The sequence below is a fragment of the Palaemon carinicauda genome, chromosome 20 (assembly GCF_036898095.1).
Source record: "Palaemon carinicauda isolate YSFRI2023 chromosome 20, ASM3689809v2, whole genome shotgun sequence".
Taxonomy (NCBI): domain Eukaryota; kingdom Metazoa; phylum Arthropoda; class Malacostraca; order Decapoda; family Palaemonidae; genus Palaemon; species Palaemon carinicauda.
The window spans coordinates 107,435,098-107,449,817 of record NC_090744.1 but is presented as its reverse complement, the minus strand read 5'-3'; the positions used below and the strand labels follow the sequence as shown (position 1 = coordinate 107,449,817).

The 14,720-nt window shown below is 44.6% G+C and overlaps 1 protein-coding gene across 2 annotated transcripts in view; it reads left to right on the top strand.

Moving 5' to 3' along the window:
* Positions 1-562: 562 nt before the first annotated feature.
* LOC137614350 (brefeldin A-inhibited guanine nucleotide-exchange protein 1-like) overlaps positions 563-14,720 on the top strand; it is a 101,247-nt gene continuing 87,089 nt past the window's right edge. The window contains exon 1 of one of the 2 annotated variants that reach the window (XM_068344126.1): positions 563-647. The gene's annotated coding sequence lies outside the window, so the exon portion shown is untranslated. Of the gene's footprint in view, positions 648-718; positions 866-14,720 lie in introns of those variants that run through there. The other variant, XM_068344128.1, reaches the window with a different exon arrangement.

Sequence of the window (14,720 nt, the reverse complement as noted above, 5' to 3'; positions counted from 1 at the left end):
AAAAGTTACCGGTAGTGATTAGTGTTGTTTCATGCAGTAGCGTAATTAATTTCTATCGTGGTCTCATTTAGAAGTTTATCAATGCAAATACTTATCATAAGTTATGCAATGTTCTATAACATAAATTAGTATTCCGACTTACTTTCATTTCAATGTTACCAGTTTGACAAATAATGCAGTAGGAATGAATTTTGGACAACTTCTGTGGCATTGAGCCTTAATACTTGCTATTTCCACACATCACTGTATATATATAATAATAAAATTTCAGGTCATATTGATTGAAATAAATAACTATAAAGAAAATGACGCCGTTAAAATGTAAGAGTAACATTCTGAGAAGTGCCTAATATTTTGATAAGTAAAATGTTGTCGTATGAACACCTAATGTCTTCTGTAAAACCAGACCAAAGCACGTTTATTCTATCTATAATATTACATATTATGTAATTATACAAATAAATGTAAAATTAATATATATTAAACCTATATTAAATGTAATATGAAGCATAAATGAATCTTATTGAAAATCTATGACAATTTTACTAAATGATGGATACAGAAGACATCCACTATCCGGATGGTTTTAGTAAAGTAAGCGACCCCAATATGGCTGCCTAAAGTGAAGTTCTGATCAGCTGTTTGAGGTAGGCGTTGTTTAACCCTGACACGTCACCAACTCTTTATCGATATTATTAATTTTCCGGTCCTAATATTTGTTGCTGCAATCCACAAGGAATCTTATCAAAGGATAATATTATAGTGAAGGAAAAAACAGGAAAGGATTATGTGCCACGAAACGTCGAACCCCCTTCTCCGTTGATAACAAAAACACATACCTTTTCTGATCCAGATTTCTTGACAGGTAAATAGTAATTAACATTTGATGGTCCTTTCGCGTTTTGGGTTTCAAGCGAGAAGGTTAAATGGTCGTCATCTGTATGATTTAAGGCCATTGCTTCATTGCAGACTATTATTCAAAGTCTTGTGATTTGGAGTGACGGGAATTGTCCGGGTCCACAGGCCGTATGACCACACGTCACTGTTATAAATGAAAGACTTTTTCCTCCACATTAGTTTAATTTAAATCAGAAAACTTAAACTGTACCACATATAGGCCACAGTATATGATAGGGCTATAAGGTATCAATGTCAGATTGCTCAAAGTCGAGGTATGGCTAACCTTTCCTAGTTTAGATTCGCGATTTTAGGGTATTCCCATATAGTCATGAGTATTTTTTTACCCAGTTACCTGGTAAAGATATGATAATGAAAAAGAAGACTTTCTAGGCTATTATGTAGGCCTAGATATTAACACTAACAGTGTCCAGATAAATGATGAAACTTTTATTCGTAAACTTCCGACACATTTCTTCAGAATCGCTTCCTTAAATGTAACTCGCAAACGAATAGTTTTTCCCCAAGAGATATTGTTCTTAATTTTTAGGCTATTTCTGTGGCCTGGTTGCAAACATTCTTATTATTCAATAATTTTGATTTGTTTTCAAAGCGTAGAAGCTACAGATAAATTGTTTAGTCATAAATTGTGTTAAGTGCCGAGTATGTTAGCAACGTAACGCTATGTTTGGAAGTACATCAAGAAGTTTCTTATTTCAATAAATAAGTCATTGTTCCTACTGTGTCTGACTACAAAGTCATTGTATTATTTATTTATTAGAAAAGACAGAGTTTTAACCATGGAAAATACTGTTTGTAGTCCCTTTAATTAAACACTTCCCCTGCCACAACTGACAGGATCGAATTTTAGTAGATAACATTGAATTCACACCTCCAGACACTAAGGTAAGACATTTAGGTAAGGTAACGACAGTGCATCCTTTGGGACGTTGCCACCTTATCCCCTGTATGTAAGGACAAGGCGTCTGTTGTCATGTTAGGGGGGAGCCATAAGTTAGATCATATTCCTATATTTATTTCCCTGGTGGATTATGGTTTTTCAGGTATGAATTTAAGTCTGGAATTACAAATGATAAGGGAGTAAAATTATAGTACAACACGGGACAAAATTTCTAATAGGAAAAACAGCTTTTCCTACAGTAAATAGTGTGCTTCCAACGAATTTTACCTTCATTTCTACTGCAAATAAACCGTTCTATCGTTAGGCATCCCACCCTTCCCGACGGACATAGGTGAGAACCTGGGACTTTGGGTGTGCGAAAACAAGGCAAAATGTGATTATTTTACACTTTCGAGATTTGTAAAAGGCCACAGATCCTAACAAACCCACGTAACCTAACCTAGTAGTTCTCAGGTCACAGACTTAGCCAGGGGCAAGCCTCCCAGGTCACAAACTAAAAGTAAATCACAAATAAATCCTTACATTCTGATCAAATGAATCACAAATTCTTACATTATGATAAAGTAAATCTCAAATAAATCCAGAACCATAATCGCACTTGGGACACTATAAACTTTGAAGGATAACACAATGAACTTTTAAAAAATTATTCACTACATCAGGAGTACTGTGAAACTTGGCTATAGCATGGAAATAGTCATAATGGCAGCAGTTACACTTTGTTACGTTGAGCTCCATAACCCACTCCCAACACATAACACAGCTACAAAGGAACTGAAGCGTTGTCCTAAGAAAACTGGGTGTGTCACAGAACTGCCTACATCACACTCAAGTATACATACCCAAATAGGGTAAACTTCATCATATGGTAGGGGAAGGAAGGAGAAGGAGCTACTGACATATGAACGAACATGAGTAATTCCATTAGTAGGAAGTATAAAGTTATGGCGCAACAAACTTTGTACAAACGCACAAACAAGATCAGATACATCTTGACTACTAAAATGTAAACAAAAGAGTGAAGGGAATTTTTCTGGGGAAAAGGATCCCCATATTTTGTGCAATTTTTTGTGGATTTATTATGTGTCCCAGAGAATAATTTTTAAAGAAGAAAAGGTTAGTTTTACTATTATTTATCGATTCGCCGGTAAATTTTCCCCACCTAAAACCCAGGGTTTCCACTGGGTGGCCCCCATTACCGTAGGATATACTATATTAGGGTATATCTTAATACCCATTTATTTATCACGGAAATAAAGGCCATTTTCTAAGAAAACGCAAGTTTTTCTATATATAACCCCATTTCTTTATTAATAAAGTTTATCTCGCGTTGTTCTATGATAATTCCGATAAGGGAAAATAAGACGTTTAAAAGAAATATTTTGACGGGGAAACTATTCGGTTGTGACTGAAGTTACATATAAGAATGGGATTCAATAAGAAAAGTGTTGAGAGGATGAGAATACATTTATTGCAGTATTTTACCGACATTGTTACTGTTAATATTTACTGTTTCTATTGGGTTAGGTTGGGTAAGAACGTTAAGTTTTCAATATTAAACTTACCCGATAATCATGTAGCTGTCAACTCCGTTGCCCGACAGAATTCTATGGAGGGATACGCCAGCTATCACAATACTAGAAGGGGGTGTATTTACCAGCGCCACCTGTGGCCAGGTACTCAAGTACTTCTTGTTGACACCTCCTCAATTATTCCTCTGTCGTGCTTCCGGCAAGACGTTCTGGGATACGCTTATGTTCTTGGAGTATTTTCACGACTTTGGTGAAGTATTTCTCTTTGATTTCGGCTGTCGCTTTACTGGAAAACTTCTATATTAGCTTAGTTAGCTTTTGGAATTAATTTGATTAATTTTGGTGACGAGAGAGTATGAACTCTCGTTCACCTTTCAATGGCCGACCCTTCCCTTAGACGGAAGTGTTGGTTTCTAAGAGAGTATAGACTCTCTTTCTTAATTTTGCTTAACAAAGTTATAGATTTATTTTATATCTCTCCGCCTCTTATAGGCCTCTTCGATTAACTTCCTTTTATTATAAACTCATTAAAATTAATTTTTATATTTGTTTATATTCGACCTTCCTAATAGTAGGCGGTCTTTTACCGAAGTTAATAAACTTTGAGCCCGTCATTTCGGTTTTACCTGTTAACATATTATGCTATTTCCGCCACAGAGTTTGAAAGATTTTCTTTGACAGTCTCGTACTGTTTTCAAAGCTGAACTAACGTTTTGTTTTGTCTCTGCAGTTGTTGACGTTCAGAACGTTCAACTTGCACTCTATCGTTACGATAGAGAAAGAATGTTCACGGTTTCACGTTGCAGTAAGAGTAACCGTGTCTAGCGTTTTGTTCATTCTTTCTTAACTTAATGGTTTTGATCCTAATAAAGGAACTTTTCAGTTTTTTCCTTTAACAATAATATGTTTTAACGATATATATGATTGGGCTCTTCTCTCAGGTTCTAAGTCAAGAGAGAGAGAGAGAGAGAGAGATAGAGACGGAGGGAGAAAGAGGATAAACGTTTCATTCAAGCCTGCCAGGCGTACGAGTAACGTCATTATCGATTTTTGCTCTTCTCCCTAGTCTCTTTAGGGGAAGAAACTAAACGTTTCTAGAGTGATCTAGTGTTTAGTCTCTTTCCAACCACTGATTTATCTTTCATTAGATTTTTCTGTTACATTGTAATTCTGTTTTCGCAATTACTAACTTTGGGAAAGGATAGAATTGCGTATTTCAGGTACAAACCACTTAAGTTTCGAGTTCAGTGAAATAAGTGCAAACAGAAATCAAAGTGATAAGTGATTAGTGCGTGAGGGTACTTTTGTGCGCGCCAGTCGTCCTCCCAGTCCGGGACCTCTTGCAAGCTCCCAAGCCCAGGGGAGAAGCAATGTCGAAGGGCATAAGGGTTCAGCAGGCCTTGATCGGCGCACAGAAGTATTCTCGGTGGTTGTGGGCGTGTCTTACCGAGACCGTCACTCCCACCCGCAGACGATTGAGCCCTTATTTTGCTCGTCTGCAGAAGAGATTAGGGGAGAAAATAAAGGCAGAGTAACGCTGGTCTCAGGTCTCAAGACTTCTTAAACGTTAAGTCCAGACCTATGCCAGACGTACGAAGTTAAAGTTCACAACCCGAATGCAGTCGTTGGGTTAGCTCTGACTCTCCTAAGTCATCAGTTGATTACACTCCGACTAAGAGGAGTAAGGTTCTGCCACAACAGATCTCTGCTGTTAAGGCTTTACCTCAGCAGAACTTAGTGTCTGCCGACCCCAAGTTAACTCTACTGCAGTCCATACAGTCACAACTTTCGGTCTTGATGCGTGAGTGTCGGGCTGAGAGTGTTGCACCGCCTGCACTCCCTCCACCTGTTCTCGCTGCACCTGTGCTCGCCCAGCCTGCACCTGCTCCGCCTGTGCTCGCCCAGCCTGCACCTGCTCCGCCTGGTCGCAGCACCATCTGCCAGGCGTACGATGTTGTGAACTCTACTACAGTCCATGCAAGCACAGCTTTCGGACTTGATGAGTGAGTGTCGGGCTGAGAGTGTTGCTCCACCGCCTCCGCCTACACTCCCTCCTCCTACACTCGCTCCGCCTGATCACAGTACCATCTGCCAGGCGTATGATGTTGTGGACTCTACTACAGTCCATGCAAGCACAGCTTTCGGACTTGATGCGTGAGTGTCGTGCTGAGAGTGTTGCACCTCCTGCACCTGTGGTGCACCAACCTCCTGCACCCGTTCAGCCTGTGCTGCACCCGCCTGCACCGGTGGTGCACCAACCTCCTGCACCCGTTCAGCCTGTGCTGCACCCGACTGCACCGGTGGTGCACCAACCTCCTGCACCCGTTCAGCCTATGCTGCACCCGCCTGCTCCGGTGGTGCACCAACCTCCTGCACCCGTTCAGCCTGTGCTGCACCCGCCTGCACTCGCTGCACCCAGTCGCAGCTCCATCTGCCAGGCGTACGATGTTGAACCACTTTCGGAGTTTGCTGTTCACAGTGTTGTTCAGCCTCAGCCTTCTTTAAGGCAACCCTTGCTTTGGGATCAGGGGAGTTACACTCTTCCTCCTCCTCCCCTTGCTGCTCCTCCAGTGGTGCAACTCTCGGTTGGGGTACAACAACCTCTCCCCTCCGTGAGTCTGTCTGCTCAACCAGCGCTGCACCGAGTTCAACCCTCATCTAGGCAAGCTCATCTACACCATGCACTTGCGCCTCAGGAGCCTCAGCTTGCTAGAACTTTACCTTGTTCTGCGCAGCCTCAACCTTCTCATGCTCCACTCATCTCTCAGGAACAGGAACGGACTACTCCGCCTCCGTCCTCCGCTTAGCTGGTACAATCCTTGGGTGCAACTCTTGCTAGGAGTCAACCTCCTTCACCCTTGCACCTGCCTTCTGCTCCGTCTGTTGTTCAGCCTATGCAGTCTGAACCTCAGGTTTTCCCTCAAGTTGAGGAAACCTCTGTTGTTGTTCCAGCTCGTTCTGACTCTGCTGTTCAGCATACCATGGTTTAAACCCCATGCAAGCATGCATTAAGCACTCTAGCACTGGTCATGGAATTTCTGAGAAATGTTAAACGCCATGCACACGCTCTGCTTTCCTTTCAGCAGGCTCTACTTCCTACATGCTCAGCATTCAGCATGCTCTGCATTCAGCATGCTCTGCATACAACATGCTCTGCATACAACATGCTCTGCATACAGCATGCTCTGCATTCAGCATGCTCTGCATACAGCATACTCTGCATACATCATGCTCTGCATACCTTACCGCATGCTTCTCAACACATCTTAGGTTGTTGCCAACTCACTAGACTGTCAAGCAGTTTCATAACGTTGACTTCTAGTCTGCTGCTTTGCACCAGTGAACCCTCACTCAGAGAACTTAGCTTTTCTAGGATAAGGTCCCTGTAGATGAGAAAGTTCTTTTCTCCCTCCTTCTGATATTCCCTTGAGGACTCTGTCATTTGGAGGGAGCCTTTAGCTGCATAACCTCTTATGGACTTTTATTTAAGCATAACATGCTTACAGGGAAGGTAATGGTTACACTTCAGCCGCTAATCCCGTCTGTTACCACACCTGCTCCCATAGACCTTGAGCTGTGTTGCATGACATGCAGTCCAAGCTTAGTCCTTGTTAGAGGATTTTTTGTTTACGGAGTCAATGTGTCACGGGGAAGACGTTCAACAACCAACAGAAGGGACTTGTTGTGACGCAGTGGGCAACCTCAGCAACCCGTTAAGGAGTTGTCTGTACGACCCAGACAGTCTAGACAGATTCGGGTTGTCACTGTACTTCCTCGCTTGCCCATGATTGACAGTTTACAGACTGTGCAGCAGTATCATGATCTTGTGTCCGGCTCCGTCAGACGACTGGCTTTTAAGAGCTCCCTCAAGTCGTCGCTGTCTGGAGATTTTCAAATGGACTATGGATCTGACCAAGGAACTGGGCCTCCTGGTCAATTTTGAGGAGTCTCAGCTCGTTCCATCCCAGACCATTGTCTCCTTGGGTATGGATCTTCAGAGTCGAGCTTTTCGGACTTGTCCGTCGGCCCCAAGGATCTTCCAAGCCCTAGAATGCATCCAGAGCATGCTGAGAAGGAACCGATGCTTAGTCAGGCAGTGGATGAGTCTAACAGGGACACTTTCATCGCTGGCCCTGTTCATCGAGTTAGGGAGACTCCACCTCCGCCCCCTTCAGTATCATCTAGCTGCTCACTGGATAAAGGACATGACGCTAGAGACGGGCTCAGTTCCTGTTTCCGAAGAGATGAGGTCTACTCTAACGTGGTGGAAGAACAGCATTCTTCTCAAGGAAGGTCTACCATTGGCTGTTCAGTCCTCCGACCACCGTCTCTTCTCGGACGCATCGGACACGGGCTGGGGTGCGACACTGGACGGACAGGAATGCTCGGGAACATGGAATCAGGAGCAAAGGACACTTCACATCTATTGCAAGGAGTTGTTGGCAGTTCATTTGGCCTTGATAAACTTCAAGTCCCTCCAGCTTAACAAGGTGGTGGAGGTGAACTCCGACTACACCACAGCCTTGGCTTACATCTCCAAGCAGGGAGGGACTCATTCGAGGAAGTTGTTCGAGATCGCAGGGGACCTCCTCATTTGGTCAAAAGATCGAAAGCTCACGCTGGTAACGAGGCTCATTCAGGGCGATATGAATGTCATGGCAGATCGCCTCAGCCGGAAGGGTCAGGTCTTCCCCACAGAGTGGACCCTTCACAAGAATGTTTGCAGCAGACTTTGGGCCCTGTGGGATCAGCCAACCATAAATCTATTCGCTACCTCGATGACCAAGAGGCTCCTCTTGTATTGTTCTCCGATTCCAGACCCAGCAGCAGTTCGCGTGGATGCCTTTCTGCTGGATTGGTCCCATCTCAACCTGTATGCATTCCCGCCGTTCAAGATTGTCAACAGGGTACTTCAGAAGTTCGCCTCTCACAAAGGGACACGGCTGACGTTGGTTGCTCCCCTCTGGCCCGCGAGAGAATGTTTCACTGAGGTACTGCAATGGCTGGTCGACGTTCCCAGGACTCTTCCTCCTAGAGTGGACCTTCTGCGTCAACCTCACGTAAAGAAGGTACTCCCAACCTCCACGCTCTTCGTCTGACTGCCTTCAGACTATCGAAAGACTCTCAAGAGCTAGAGGCTTTTCGAAGGAGGCAGCCAGAGCGATTGCCAGAGCAAGGACGACATCCACTCTCAGAGTCTATCAGTCTTTATGGGAAGTCTTCCAAAGCTGGTGCAAGGCCAATGCAGTTTTCCTCAACCAGTACCAATGTAACCCAGATTGCTGACTTCCTGTTACATCTAAGGAACGTAAGCTCCCTATCAGCTCCTACGATCAAGGGTTACAGAAGTTTGTTGGCAGCGGTTTTCCGCCACAGAGGCTTGGATCTTTCCTCCAACAAAGATCTACAGGACCTCCTTAGGTCTTTTGAGACCTCAAAGGAACGTCGGTTGTCCACTCCAGGCTGGAATCTAGACGTGGTCCTAAGGTTCCTAATGTCATCAGGATTTGAACCGCTCCAATCAGCCTCTTTTAAGGACCTCACATTTAAAAAACTCTTTTCCTCGTGTGCTTAGCAACAGGTAAAAGAGTAAGTGAGATCCACGCCTTCAGCAGGAACATAGGTTTCACATCTGAAACGGCTACATGTTCCTTACAGCTCGGTTTTTTGGCTAAAAACGAGCTTCCTTCCCGTCCTTGGCCTAAGTCGTTCGAGATCCCAAGCCTGTCCAACATGGTGGGGAACGAACTGGAGAGAGTACTTTGCCCAGTTAGAGCTCTTAAGTACTATCTAAAGGTCAAAACCATTACCAGGACAATCAGAAGCCTTATGGTGTGCTATCAAGAAGCCTTCTCTACCAATGTCTAAGAACTCAGTTTCTTACTACATCAGGCTTCTGATTAGAGAAGCAAATTCTCATCTGAAGGAAGAAGACCTTGCTTTGCTGAAGGTAAGGACACATGAAGTGAGAGCTGTTGCTACTTCAGTGGCCTTCAAACAGAACCGTTCTCTGCAGAGTGTTATGGATGCAACCTATTGGAGAAACAAGTCAGTGTTCGCATCATTCTATCTCAAAGATGTCCAGTCTCTTTACGAGTACTGCTACACCCTGGGTCTATTCGTAGCAACGAATGCAGTAGTAGGCGAGGGCTCAGCCACTACATTCCCATAATCCCATAACTTTTTAACCTTTCTCTTGAATACTTTTTATGGGTTGTACGGTCGGCTAAGAAGCCTTCCACATCCTTGTTGATTTGGCGGGTGGTCAATTCTTTCTTGAGAAGCGCCAAGGTTAAAGGTTGTGATGAGGTCCTTTAGTATGGGTTGCAGCCCTGTATACTTTAGCACCTTTGAGTTGATTCAGCCTCCCAAGAGGAACGCTGCGCTCAGTAAGGAAGACGATCTTATTAAAGGCAGAGTAACGGTTCAAGTCGACTTCCTTACCAGGTACTTATTATTTCATTGTTATTGTGGATAACTGATTATATGAAATATGGGATACTTAGCTATCCTTTAATCTTGTACACTGGTTTTCACCCACCCCCCTGGGTGTGAATCAGCTACATGATTATCGGGTAAGTTTAATATTGAAAAATGTTATTTTTATTAATAAAATAAATTTTTGAATATACTTACCCGATAATCATGATTTAATCGACCCTCCCTTCCTCCCCATAGAGAACCAGTGGACCGAGGAATAATTGAGGAGGTGTCAACAAGAAGTACTTGAGTACCTGGCCACAGGTGGCGCTGGTAAATACACCCCCTTCTAGTATTGTGATAGCTGGCGTATCCCTCCATAGAATTCTGTCGGGCAACGGAGTTGACAGCTACATGATTATCGGGTAAGTATATTCAAAAATTTATTTTATTAATAAAAATAACATTTTTGTTGTTTTCCAGTGCTTGTAGTACGGTGAATAATTACCATTTCTATGGGTTAAATTTGTGAAAGTCCATACTGTACTAAGCCAAGACAGGCAGTATTATTGTAGAATGTGTGGGTTTACTGTCATCGATTTTAAAAGTTTAGAAAATATCAAAAGTGAAAGGTTATGGGTAAACTTACCTTATCCTATTAGTTAAATAGAAGAACTCAAGAGTTTGAAAGCTTATGGGTAAATTTAACTTTACTTATCGTAAACTAGTTAAAACTATCAAGTCGATCTAATTTAATTTTATTTGGCCCAACTGAGCTTAACCTTACCTAACCTAACCTCATAGAAATATGATGCAGCACAGTTATATTATTGAGTCCTCGCTGATGTAAATAGAAGTAATGAGATACGTTATAAAGCTAATATTCTGTCTCTATCCAGCCTGGCTTCTTGAGTTCTGCAGTATAGTTTTATCAAATAGTTAATGCAATAGTCAAAGCTATACCCAAGGATGAGAGTACAGTATTCACATTGACTAGGATGTATATCTTAGCCTTGCTAACTAGCTTAGTTTAGGCTATACAGTTTGGAAGATGGCAAATCGATTTCCTCCTAAACACTCAAAGTTTTGGCCATTTGTATATTACTATCTAGGTGTCTTTTGGTGTGTGTGTAATGCCAAACCTGGTGCTGTGAAATAGCCTACGTAACAGAGCAAGAAATATAATCAACGGAATCATTTGTATATGTTCATTCTATTTTGACCTACCTTACCCTTACCCATTGTCGTCTAGGATGGAACAACCGATCTGACAAAGCCTTTCACTGAACTCCCCCGTCCTAAATGACTTCATACAGAATGTCCCCTTACCAGATTATGAAGGGCTTCTTCCCTAAGTGAACCCCTCCTAAACCTTCTTAACACTTACTTCACACTTCAGATTTGGAATGTTGAGGTTCTGGTATTTTTTAAATTATTTCAGGTGTGCATGCTATCTTTACAGCTGTATATAATAGTTTCTCTTCCATACCAAGCAATATATCAGACATTTGAGGTACAAGCTTACATTAATGAATTGGCAGCAGAATTTTCTGGATTATGTAATAGCCTAACTCATGAGAACAAGGATGAAAAATCCTCATGTCGCCATGTCAACTCAAGAACAGAAATCCTATTTCTTGAGAAAATTTAGTTTAAAGAAACCATCCTAAAGTTGTAAATTCTCACTTGTCATTTCCTAATTTGCTAAAATCCCATGACATCAATATGTGGTTGAAGCACAGATGCTGAAACTAGGATGTTCTTGCTCATCATTCACACAAGAAGACAACAAGCTAAACTTTAAAGATTGAGACTTTGAACAATTCATGTGCCTTGTACAGCAACAAGCACTGAATGTATCCTATACCATTAGCTTCTCAAAATATTTCGCACAAAAGCAAGGTCCCTATTTGATTCTGTCAGAGAAATTGCTATCCATTGTGCCAAATTTCCTAAGAAATTAGCCTATGAGGTATCGTATTTTAAATTTCTCATCTGGAATTTGAAATCTTGTAAGCCATCAATAGAGAGCAGTATTTGGCTATGTTCCGATTAGTGTGGTGGAAGGGTATTATGGTTTGAAGAATGTTAGCATGTTTAATACGGTTTCTTTAGAAGCATTGCCTATCATTGGCTTGTGGGCTTGCGTTTTATTTGCGTTGGAAATCTAAAATTTGTTAGTATGTGGTTTAGGCTTTTCATGAAATATTCTTTTGTTCCGTAACCGAAATACAAACCACGCTATTCACATTGGGTTTACCTTTTAGCGTAGCTGAAATGACGAGCCATTAGAATTTAACGAGGGTGTATTACCCCCGCGCTAGTTAGCAGGGGGTTAGGGGAGTGGTAGCTACGCCGTAAGTTTTGTCTCAGTTAGTTTATGAATCTAATTGTATTTGTTGATTCTTCAGCTTTGTAGAAAGATTCCTTTCGGGGTTTTCGTTCTTTCTTTAGTGTTCATTCTTTTTTAAATTACATAATTACATAGTTACATAATTATAATTGTTATAATTCTGTTTTGGTTACAGCTCTCCTTCCGTGAGTGTAGGCGGTTGTGAGGGCACGTGCCTGTTGTGTAATTCTTGTGTTCCTTTCCCTCGGGATTCCTCTTCGGAGCCTTCCCAGGGGAATGAATGTTAACTAATGATTTTGTTTTATTTTTTTACAGTTACCGATCTAGTTCGTTTCTGTAATGTGACAACGGAGTGAGCTGTCTTATTGAGGCCTGGGGTTTCGGCTGTTGCTGCCTCCTCTATAGATCTTCGTCAGGGGCGTGTCTCCTTCTTCTGGAAGTACTCCCGTGACGATTGACAGCTCTCCAGTTCATTTTAGAACACTCAGGAGGCTCGCCTCCTTGGGTGGGTACCTTTCCTTCCGAGGGAAGTTTTTCCTGTCCAGGCTTGAGTTTTTTCCTCCTTTGGGGGGTTCTTCTCTTGCCTTTTTTTCGTGCGACTATGCTCTTGGTGCTGAGCGGTCGCACCTGCAGTTACGCTCAAGGGGCTGAGCAACTGCAGGAGCCCCTCTTCGGAGGATTGCTCCTTTTAGGTCACTGGCTGACCCGTCTTCTACGAAGTGTTTCTCTTTCGTTCGCGAGAGAGTACACGCATAGAGACTCCTCTTCGGAGGACTCTTCTGCTGTCGTTGCTGTTGGCCTCCTTGGCCGTAAGGCTCACCGTCTGCTACGTCGTAAGGGCCTCCCTTCTCCCTATAAGGGTGCTAAGAGGCGCCTTTTTGAATCTCCGTATGCAACCTACAACTCCTTCTTCTTGATCTTCGCCCCTGGTGCAGATGAACAGCAGTCTGACGGTCTTCCCGACGGACAACGGTCTTCCGACGGACAACGGTCTTCTGACGGACATCGGTCTCCCGACGGACAGACAACGGTCTTCCGATGGACATCAGTCTCCCGACGGTCAACGATCCCTTCGGGGCAAAGGGTTGCCTCCCACGGGGGTTCTTCCCTTGCGTGTCAGGGTTCCCCTGCCCGTCCTTCTGCTGTGTTCTCTCCTGCTCAGTGTTAGCGCACAGGCGCTCTCCTGCTCAGTGTTAGCGCACAGGCGCTCTCCTGCTCATCAACGCTTTCCTGATCGCTAGCGCTCTCCTGTTCGACAGCGCTCTCATGATGATCATCTCTGCTGTTCCTGTTGGTTCCTGTTACGCGCCCACGTTCGCCCTCGCGATCTAGAACTTCGGTTCAGGTCTTAGACAAGGACTCTTCTTCTACGCACAGGCTTCCACGCGTTGCCTTCTGCTCGCCAGCGATCTCCAGCTCGCCAGCGACCATAGACGCGTCAACGTTCGCCTGCTTGTAAGCGATCTCCTACGCGTCAACGATCGCCATCGATGTGCCACGCGTGTCAGTTTCCCTGGACACCATCAGTAGCGATCTAGCACTCGCCTGCTGTGGACCACGATCTCCGGTAGCTGAGTCTTGCCGTAGATCTTCCTCCTGCTCGCCAGCGGTCACCTTTACTTCTGTCCTTCTGTGCGCCAGCTTTCTTCAATCGCCAGCGCACATCTGCGCGCCCTTTTCTGCCACGCACCAATGGTCGCCAACGGTTTTTTCTGACCGTCTAGATTCGCCTGATTAACAGCTTGCTTCAGCGCTCTCCTTCCTGATGCACCTGCGCGCCTTCTGTTAGCGCGATGCGCGCTAACCATCACTAGTCTCTCTCGCGTTGGCAATCGACTACGCGCCCGCGTGATTCTTCACATGCGCGCTAGCGTTTTGTTAACGCACTACTGCACGCCAACGCGCCATCGCTTGCCAACGCGCCTTCACTCGCCTACGGGCTATCGCTCGCCAGAACGCGCCATCGCTCGTCAACGCGCCATCGCCCGCCTACGCATCATCGGTCTCCCGACCGCCTGCGTTCACCCGCGCGCCCACGTGCCCGCGCAACCGCACGCCTACGCTCATGCGCGACCGCGCACATGCTCTCCAATGTTCACCCGCACGCGGACCGACGGTGTTCCGTCGCGCGGACCGACGGTGTTCCGTCGCGCGGACCGACGGTGTTCCGTCGCGCGGACCGACGGTGTTTCGTCGCGCGAACGTCGGCTTGATTCCTGCAGTATCCATTGCTCGCCTACGGGTCATCGCTCGCCGACCACCAGCTCTCGCCCTTCCTACCACGCTCGCCCTCCTTCTGCGCTCCTTCGCGCACTTTCGTTTGCTTGCCTGCGTGCCCGCGCATGGGCGCTTCCACGTTCGGCCACGCGCAAACCATTGATTTACCATCGCGCGAGCGTCAGGGTGATTGCGACCGCGATTCCCGTTGGGGTTACGCAGCATGGCCATCCTGGCGAGTCTTCTGGAGCATATTTCCAGAACACGGCCTCCTCCCGTAAACGCAGAGCATGGCACATGCAAGAGCAGGAAGAATCTTCAGGGAGGTCTGAGCAACATTCTTCTTTCCCGAACCTGGGTTAGCCGCATCTAATAAAAC